The sequence below is a fragment of the Natrix helvetica genome (assembly GCF_964273705.1).
Source record: "Natrix helvetica genome assembly, chromosome: 3".
In the NCBI taxonomy this organism is placed as follows: Eukaryota; Metazoa; Chordata; class Lepidosauria; order Squamata; family Natricidae; genus Natrix; species Natrix helvetica.
Genome location: NC_138549.1, coordinates 2,576,642 through 2,587,189, shown reverse-complemented (window position 1 = coordinate 2,587,189; position 10,548 = coordinate 2,576,642).

Below are 10,548 nucleotides of genomic sequence, written 5' to 3'. Positions count from 1 at the left end.
TAAAATAAATAAAATAAATAAAATAAATAAAATAAATAAAATAAATAAAATAAATAAAATAATAAATAAAATAAATAAAATTCCGCATTGGCGACAGGAAGGGCATCTGGCCAGTAAACACTTAGCTCCATTCAGGTGCCCAGACTCCACCCCTCAAGGCAGCCAGAGGTTTTTAGGGTTGGACCTACCTTTTGGTGGCTTCCTCCTATCCAGAACAGGGTGGGCTTTTGTGTTAGGTAAGTGGCCAGCTTCACCAGAAAGTCCTTGCCTTCGGCACTTGAGATGCTGGTCAGGTGTCCACCTGGGACTAAGCTTTGGCAAGTCCTCTGGAAAGAAATGATCGGAGAGAGGGAGATAACCAGGACGAGAGTGAATTGAAGGTCTGGTTCAGGATGGAGGGTGTGTGTGTGAATGGAACGAAGAAAGCGGAAAGAGGGAGGGAGCTAGGAGAGAAGGAGGGAATGAAAGGAAAGGAGAAATAAATGGAAAACATGGAAGGGAGAAAGGGAGCAGAAAAGAAGGAGGGAAGGAGTAGGAAGGAAGGAGAGAAAAAGAAAAGAATCAGTGAGAGAAGGAAAGGGGAAACAGAGATAGGAAGGAAGGAAAGACAAATGAAAGGAAAGGAAGGAAGGAAGAATGAATGAATGAAAGTGAAGGAAGGAAGATAGGAAGGAAGAAAGGAAGGAAGGACAAATGAAAAGGAAGGAAGGAAGGAAGGAAGGAAGGAAGAGGGGGAAGGAAGAATGAATGAACAAATGAAAGTGAAAGAAGGGAGGAAGATAGGAAGGAAGGAAGGAAGGAAGGAAGGAAGGAAGGAAGGACAAATGAAAGGGAAGGAAGGAAGAGGAGCAAGGAAGGAAGGAAGAATAAATGAATGAAAGGGAAGGAAGGAAAAAAGTCAAGCAAAACAGAATAATAAGAATATAAGGGAGACAAAAATTAAACATTCCCTGAAGCAATATGGTGCCTGAAGTGTCAAATGGTGCTAGAGAACCCTCTCAATGCTTCTGCTCCAGTCAGTCAAAACCCTAAATTTTTACACACAGAGAAAAACAACGTTCTCTGCATTGCTGGTGGCAATATTTCCCCCATGGAAACTCCACTTTGTAACGGTGCTTGGGTCCTTACTCCCCAGTGACCTGCGTTTGATGCAAGATTTGAGTCCATCAAAGCTCCCTCTCGACCCCAAAAGGTCCAATTTTGCCGCCTGCTTTTGCTTCCTCAAAGACAAGGGACTAAGCCTCAAACCCCCCATCTTCTTCTGCCCTCATCACGGCTGCAAAAAATAAAAACAGAAATCCAATTATAACGGGCTTTTTGTCTAAGCCATTTTATCTGGAAGCTAGGAACGGAGGGCGGCTTCACCCTAGGCGGAAAAAAAGCAATGAATAATAATTTTTTTAAAGAAAACGGTCCATATGTGGACCTAATGTGAATATCCACCCAGGCTGAAAGGAGAATAGACCAGAAGCAAAGCGTATTCACACATGGACGCCTTTCCACTTACACCATCCAGAAGCTTTTCTGCCTCTTTAAACGGCTATTTCTGGTCATCAGAAAAGAGGAGATGAGAAGAACCTCATTTCCAATTTGATCGCAGACACGAAAGCAGATCTGATAGGCCTGACCAAGACTTGCCCAGATGAAGAAGGACAGGAGGCCTCGCGGAGATCTCTCCGGATGGATTTTATGCTTGGCGTCGGATCTGACTCAGGTGCCCTCAAATGGGAGGCCTTGTTTGAGATGCTGCCTTAAAATGGCTTCTACTGTTCTGCTGTAAAATGGCTTCTACTGTACAGCACAGTGGAGTTGCCATGGTAACGGCTTCACAGTACTCTACAAGGGGGCTCCCTCTCGTAAAGGGGGGGGGAATCCAACATTAGAAATTACGTTTGGGCCGGACATTCCCCCCTATAAATAAATATCTGGGTTATCGGCTAGTAAATAAATAAATAAACTATTCATTTCAATGGAAAGATAAAGCCCTATTAATCTCCCTTGAAGTCCTACGAAGGAGAGAGGGTGCTTGGGGAAGGAAAGCCACCCCTGAGAAGGACAGTTGGGGAAATGTCAATACCTCGGCTTCTGGCCAGGATCGTTGCTCCTGAACATAGATGTAGCAGTGGTCCGTGTAACTGATCCAGCCATCTTGACAACCTCCTTGGCAAAAAGGGTTTTGGTTTTCCAGAACAGAGTCAGGGAACAGGCGAAGTTTATGCTTCGCGGGAGGAAGATTCTTTCGAACGCCAACATTTCGGAAGAAGGAGCCGTGACCGAAGGGGTGGATGGGATGACCTCTAGTACCTTTGAAGACACAACCGAGTCAATAATCAAAAGAGAAGCAGCCCCCACCAATTCTCTCTCCCTCTCTCTTTGTTTCTCTTTCTCCCTCTCTTTAACTCTCTCTTTGTCTCTCTCTCACTTCGTTCTTTTTTACTCTTTGTTTCTCTCTTTCTCTCTCTCTGTTTCTCTCTTTCTTTTTCTTTTTTTCTCTCTCTCTCTCACACTTCTTTCTTTTTTACTCTCTTTGTTTCTCTTTTTCTCTTCTCTCTTTTTCTTTCTTTCTCTTCTCTCTCTCTCTCTCTTTGTTTCTCTTTCTTTTTCTCTTTATTTCCTCCTCTCTCACACACACTTCTTTCTTTTTTACTCTCTTTGTTTCTCTTTTTCTCTTCTCTCTTTTTCTTTGTTTCTCTCTGTTTCTCTTTCTTTTTCTCTCTTTCTCTTTTTCTCTCTCTGTCACTTCTTTCTTTTTACTTTCTCTGTTTTTCTCTTTCTCTTCCCTCTTTTTCTCTTTGTTTCTCTCTCTCTCTTTCTTTTTATCTCTCTTTCTCTTTCTTCCTTTCTCTCTCCCCCATTGGCAGTTTGCCCCTCATTTCCTAGCAAGACGTAGTTTTGACCCCCCCCCCCCCCGCCCAAAATTGGAAGGTATGCATGCCCCTTTAAGATTAAAAATCCTGCAGAAGTCTGGTATGGCTAATCATGCCATTAATTTATCTTTTCTCAAACAAGACATACTATAACTACAACTGCCATATGTTCTTCTTGCTCTGGATTTATTATCGCATGTAAATTTCCATAAATCCTGCATAAAATCGGCCATGCCGGCTAGGGATTATGGAGGTTGCAATTCAAGGGTCTGGCTCAGTGGGTGCGATTCCAGAAAGATCACAAAACCCACAACTCTCACCTTCAGAAAGCGGGAGAAGCAGCAAGAACCACAGAAGAATCTCCAACTTCATTTCCATGTTGAGGGACAAAGTTCACCTAACACAAAGCGAGAACATATGATGCAATTCAAAACTGAACTTATGTTGGCTCACCTGTTCTTAGGAGGCAAAACACACTAATCTTTTTACAGATTAACAGAAAATTACAGATGGCAGAAAACAGCTCAAGATTGATTACCTTTCCTTCCCTTTCCCTCTTCCTTCCCTTCCCTCCCTTCCCTTCCCTTCCCTTCCCTTCCCTTCCCTTCCCTTCCCTTCCTTCCTTCCTTCCTTCCTTCCTTCCTTCCTTCCTTCCTTCCTTCCTTCTTTCATTCCATGGTTAGAAGACAGTATTGCATGCTGAGTCAGCCCATAGTCAGGAGTTCGATGGTGACTATCTGAAGATTAACTCATCCTTCCATCCTTCCGAGGTGGGTCAAATGAGGACAATTATAATCCCTATGAAGTGGAATATAAGTCTAAGTGCTATTGCTATAGCTATTGCTCTTCCTTTTTCCTTCCTTTCTGCCTGTCTGCACAGTGGCTGGAATGCAGCATTGCAGGCAGACTCTGCCCTCTGCCAGCAGTTCAATCCTGACCATCTCAAGGTCGACTCAGCTTTCCATCCTTCTGAGGTCGGTAAAATGAGGACCCAGATTGTTGGGGGTCAAGGCGCTGACTCTGTAAACCACTTAGAGAGGGCTGCAAAACACTGCACAGCGATATATAAGTCTAAGTGCAATTGCTAGTTCTGTTGCTGCACAATTTTCACTTATCTAGCATTGACCCAATTACTTTGACCGATAACTAGAAAGGAAACTGTTTTTTGGGGGGAGAACATCTGCACCAGAGGGATGGCACACCTGTGGCATACATAAGCAGTCGTGGACCTACCAGCCTTCCCGTTAATGTCTTGCCATTCGTTCTGGGATTGCACAATTATAAATTGTAATTATGGAACGCATTTGCATGTGCTTGTGGAAACCCAGTATGTGCCGCAAAGGCTCACCCGGGAAAAAGTGTCTACCTCCCACGTCATTTAAGAGTTTTTCAAAGGACTTCGAATTGGGCCGAGGAGATAATTAACAATTTGTGCAGCTGTCTGGAAATAAGCGGAAAGTATCTGGATGTCCTTATGCCTGTCAATCAGTCACAGGCTCTTCAGGGACCAAAAAAAACCCATTCTGCAGTAATCTAAGTTAGACTGTTGGTATGTTCGGTGTTCTGAAGTCAGAGTAGATATTAGCAGATTAACAGAGTTGGAAGGGACCTTGTAGGTCATCTAGCCCAACCCCCCACTCAAGCAGAAGACCTTACACCGTTTCTGACAAATGACAGTCCAGTCTCTTCTTGAAAATCTCCAGTGATGAAGCTCCAACAACTTCCGAAGGCAACCTCTGTTCCATGGGTTGATTGTTCTCACTGTCAGGAAATTCCTCCTTATTTCTGGGTTGAATCTTTCCTTGTTCAGTTTCCCTCCATTATTCCTTGTCTGGCCTTCGGGTGCCTTACAAAATAGCTTGACCCCCTCCTCTCTTTGGCAGCCCCTCAAATATTGGAAAACTGCTGTCATGTCTCCCCTGGTCCTTCTCTCCACTAGATTTGCCATACCCAGTTCTTCATTCTTCATAGGTTTTAGTCTTCATTCCCCTAATCCTCTTGGTTGCTCTTCTCTGCATTCTTTCTAGAGTCTCAATCTCTTTTTTTATTGTGTGGTGACCAAAACTGGATGTACTATTCTAGGTGTGGACTTACTAAGGCTTTATAGAGTGGTATACACACATCATCTCTGTTCTTCAATACCTTGGTATGTTCTTCTCTTTAACAAACTATCAAAATAGTGGCCAGGTTCAAGTTTTGAAATAAAAAAGAGAATTCCATTATGAGTTTAGGGAATGTATTTTTTTAGAGATAGTATTGGTGTCTAAAAGTATATTCTAAACGTTTTCTGTGAAAATAATCCTAAATCCACTCAAAATCGGAATTTCATTCCTCATGAAAAGTGCTTGAGATGTTTTGGTTGTGGAGGAGATTAAAAAAGACAGAATGAATTAACACAACAGAGAGGTATACAATTGTGTAAGGTGAGGGATTCTGAAAACTAGCAAGGAATTCTCTTTGAGAAATGGGCTTCAGAGGTTTTCTACTTCTGACATAGGAAAAAGCAAAGTAATGGTGTTTGCACATCATTATAAGTTATATTAATTAAGTAGAATGGGATAGAATAAAACAGAATAGAATAGAAAATATACTATCGAATGGAATGGAATGGAATGGAACGGAATAGAATAGAATAGAAAATATGCTACAGAACGGAATAAACAGAGTTGGAAGGGACCTTGGAGGTCTTCAACCCCCTGCTCGGGCAGAAAACCTGTTAGATCTGGGTAGCGAGAGACAGACTGCGGACACGAAGTGACTTAATAGCTCTTTATTAGTGATAGTAGTGATCCAGCTTACTCTGTGGTCGGAGGGTTCCCCTTTTATAGGGATGAGGCACGCCCATTGACCAATCAGAGGAATACCTGTTTCCCGCTGTAGGAGCGGACCTGAGGGAAGACTTATCCCGATATATGCTAATATCTAACACCCCTCCCCTCCTAGATGGGACGTTGCGGTAGGTGACATAGTCCTTTAGGTAGGTGGGTGTTTGTCTTGCTCGGGAGGAACGTCGGAGTTCAGGTTGTGTTGAAGTACTTGCAGGATTGGTTTCCTGTTGGTTTGAAGTAGTTGCAGGATCGGGTGCTTTTTCTGTTTCTGGAGGTCTTGCGTTTTCGATGCTCTTTTCCCTGGTATCTTGTTCGGCTGCGATGACGGGGGTTTGCTCAGCGGCTGTGATGACGGGGGGTTGCTCCGCTGCGTGCGTGATGTCCTGTCCCCCGCTTAGCTCGCCGGTGTCGTCGTTTCCTGGGATGAAATTTCCCTGCGGTTGTCTTTCTGTGGACAGGAAACTTTCGCCCTCATCCCTTAAGTTGGAGTGTGCTAGGCGACCTCGAAGCTGATCGATGTGCCTTCTCCAATTCCGCCCATCTTCAAGCTCTAACAAATACGATCGAGGGCCCATGATGCCAATGACCCTTGCCGGTATCCACAATGTCCCCCCTGTGTAATTTTGAGCATAAACAGTGTCTCCTTCTCTAAAAGATCTGACCTTACTTGTAGAGTCTGGGGGAGCCGAGGTAGAATAATTCGGGTGGAGCCTGTCCAGGTGAGATCGTAGGCGGCGACCCATTAGTAGTTCAGCGGGGCTTCTACCCGTCGTTGCGCTCGGGGTAATGTGTTGAATGAGGAGGTAATGGTCAATGCGTGTTTGCCAATCCCCCGGGCCCATCCTGGCGAGGGCCTCTTTCGCGAACCGCACCATTCTTTCTGCCTGACCATTGGACGCTGGATGGAATGGCGCGATGAGGGCGTGTCTGATTCCCAACCCTGCTAAAAATGTTTCGAACTGCATGGCCGTGAATTGGGGCCCGTTGTCCGATACTAACAGATCTGGTAGACCATGGGTGGCGAAAAGCCGCCTAAGAACCTTTATAACTGCCTCTGCCGTGGTTGATGTCATTAGGACTACATCCAACCATTTAGAATAAGCATCTACAACTATGAGGAAGGTTTGACCCTGGAATGGCCCTGCAAAATCAATATGAATGCGTGACCAGGGTGCCTTGGGTTTCTCCCATTCTGTGGCGGGCGCTTCCGGGGGTGCTGGTCTCGACTCCTGGCATGGATCGCAAGTGGCCACCCACTCCTCTATTTCTTTGTCCATATTGGGCCACCACACATAACTTCTCGCTAACGCTTTCATTCTCACGATCCCCGGATGCCCCATATGTAAAGCATTCAATACCTTTTTTCGTAGCGCAAAAGGAATAACAACTCGATCCCCCCACAACAAACATCCCTGTAACACGGAGAGTTCGTCCCGTTTAGACCAAAACATTTTGAATTCCGGGCCCACATTTCCCTTTGGCCACCCCCTCCATACCCAAGTTTGCACTTGTTTTATTAAATTGTCCTTCGAGGAGAACCTTGCAACGTCGTAAGAAGAAACCGGTCCCGAATCCAAACAGTCAATGAGCAATACCGGTACTTCTGGAGTGGGGTCTGGCAAAATGTCTGGTAATGGGCAACGGCTGAGCGCATCTGCGTGCCCTAGAGTGGAGCCCGGTCGATGAATTAACTTGTAAGAGTACGCAGCCAGGAAAACAGTCCACCTGGTCATACGTGGAGAAAGGGAGACCGGAGTGGGGCGATTCCCCGCCAAAAGTCCTAACAGCGGTTTGTGATCAGTAATGAGTTCAAAATCGCGGCCGTAGAGGTATTCATGGAAACGTTTCACACCTGCAACGGCAGCCAATGCTTCTCTGTCCATTTGGCTGTAGTTCCTTTCGGCCGATGAAAGAGTTCTGGAGTAGAAAGCAATGGGTGCTTCTTTCCCGTCGGGCATCCTGTGGCTGAGGACTGCTCCAACCCCGAACGGCGATGCGTCGCAGGTCAATACCAGCGGGAGGGTCTGACTGTATTGTACAAGTAGTGAGTCAGTGGTGAGCAGGCGCTTTACCCCGGCGAATGCTGCAGCTTCTGCTCGTCCCCATCTCCATGGTGCGTTCCTCTGGAGTAGACGGTGTAGTGGCTCAGCAACGGTCGCCTTCTGTCTCAGAAAAACGCTGTAGAAATTAAGTAATCCGAGGAAGGCCTGCAACTCGGTTTGATTTCGTGGTGTGGGGGCGTCCTGGATCGCCTTAATTTTCTTTTCAGTGGGGTGAATTCCCTGACCATCAATTCTATAACCCAGGAATTCTACGCTAGGCACGTTAATTTGGCATTTTTCTTTTTTCAGGCGGAGACCCTTCTCTCTGATTCTGGCCAAAACCGATCTGACTCTTTTGTTTAGTTGCTCCTCGTTTGCAGCGGACACCAAGATATCGTCAAAATATGGGACGACTCCCGGTATCCCTTGCAACAGTCGTTCCATGACGCTCTGGAACAATCCTGGAGCAATACTTACGCCGAATTGTAGCCGGTTGCATTTAAACGCTCCTCTGTGCGTCACTATAGTCTGGGCCTCCGCTGTGGCGCTATCTACTGGCAGTTGCTGGTAAGCTTGTGCCATATCTAATTTAGCGAAAACTTTTCCTGGCCCCAATGAGTGCAATAGGTGCTGTACTACGGGCACCGGATATGCGCTCTGTTGTAGCGCGACATTAATTGTGCATTTATAGTCTGCGCACAAGCGGACTGATCCGTCTGGCTTGACTGGGGTCACGATGGGCGTTTCCCAGCGCGCGTGATCTACCGGCTCAAGGATTCCTTGCTCCACTAACTTATCTATCTCTTTGTCTATTTTAGGGCGGAGTGCAAAAGGCACTCGTCTTGGTTTAAGTCGGATTGGCGCCACTTTAGGGTCTAAATTGAATGATATTGGTTTACCCACATACTTACCAAGACCGGGGCTGAACACATCCTCGAATTCCTTAAAAATCTGTTCAGCGCTGCTGTTTCTTACGGCGTTGATCCCGGTGACTTCTAACCCCAGGGCTTCAAACCAATCAAGCCCCAGAAGGTTCTGCAATGGCGCGCTGGCGATGGTCACGGGCAGCTGGGCTTCGATGTCCTTGAAACGGATGTGGAATGTGCCTTGGCCCACGATGGGGACTTGGTTCCCCTGGTAGTCTCGTAGCAGGACGTCTGGGGCGTGTAGTTGGCTCTTTCTGAGGCTAGGGATAGCCTGCTTCATGGATGCCCATGAAATGATCGTCAGGGTTGATCCTGTGTCAACTTCTAGCTCGCAGGGTGAGCCCTCCAAGAGGACTGTGACTCTCAGCCTTTTTGGCCGCTTAGGGCGGACCTGATGTATTGTGGTGAGATACGTTCGCAACTCCTCTCTCTGGGTCAACTCTATCTCACCGTCAACATCCTGAAAATACTCTCGTTGAGCGTCTTGATAGAACGCTCTTTCAGCTCTTTGTGTGTGTTCTCTCTGGGGATACGCTCGCTCACTTTCTTGTGAGTAATCTCTCTGGGAATACGCTCGTTCAGCTCTTTGGAAATTTTCTCTCTGGGTAAACACTTGTGGATTTCTCTCTGGGCGCCCTTTTTGGTTCCGCCAAGCCCCTGGGTTGGGCTTCTGTTGGCGGTACATGGGTGGCTGCCGTGAGGCAGGGACTCCGCTCCGGCACACTCGTGCGATGTGCCCAAGTTTGTTGCAGTGCGAACAAACAACGTTCCTGAACCTGCAAGTAGACCTGGGGTGATTCCCTCCGCAGCTTGCGCAGGGCGGCAAACGGGATCCGGGTCTCCCCCCAGGCCTCAAGTGACTGCTCTGCATTAGGTGACTGTCCTCGAACTCGGGATCCTCGTAGTCGGGGCTTGTGTCCTCATAGTGAACTCTGGTTTGTCTCGGTGCTGGCTGGTATGCGCTGGCCCCTCGTTGTATGGTCACCGCTGATTTCTCCGCTGATTCTGACGCTCTTGCTTCGTTTAACGCTGCCTGTAGGGTTAAATTCGGGTTTGCCAACATCTTCTTTTGCAACGAAATGTCTCTTACCCCACAGATGAGCCGCTCTAAGATGTGCTCTTCCAAATCTCTGTATTCGCAGTGAGCTGCTGCTTTTCGTAGGGCTGCAACATATTGATTGATTGATTCTCCCGCCTTCTGAGTCCTCATGTTGAATTCCTTGCGGCAGACATGGCGGGAAGGTTTTGGCGCGTAATGAGTTTGCAGAGTTTGTTGCAACGTCGTCCACGATACTGCCTGTATTGGAGTAGGCGCAGTGAGGTCTCTGGCCGTATTGAAGACTTCCTTTCCGCAGTAGCCGAGGAAGATGTTTTTCTTCCTCGCATCGGTGATCCCCGTGTATTCGTTTGCTTCGAGGAAACACTCGAAACGAATCATGAAAGCTTCCCATTCGTCGTTTTCTGGGTCGAAAGGAGCGGGGGGAGCATGCATCGCCATCTTCTCAGTTTGAATTTGCCGCGCTGCGGTGATCTGAGATGGCTGTCGGAATTGCTGCCGAATTCCTGGGCTGGATCAAATCCGGAGATTCTGGAGTAGCGTTCTTCGTCCTATCTGACTCTCAATCCCACCTTCGTCGCCAATGTTAGATCTGGGTAGCGAGAGACAGACTGCGGACACGAAGTGACTTAATAGCTCTTTATTAGTGATAGTAGTGATCCAGCTTACTCTGTGGTCGGAGGGTTCCCCTTTTATAGGGATGAGGCACGCCCATTGACCAATCAGAGGAATACCTGTTTCCCGCTGTAGGAGCGGACCTGAGGGAAGACTTATCCCGATATATGCTAATATCTAACAAAACCCTACATTTCAGACCCCCATTTCAGA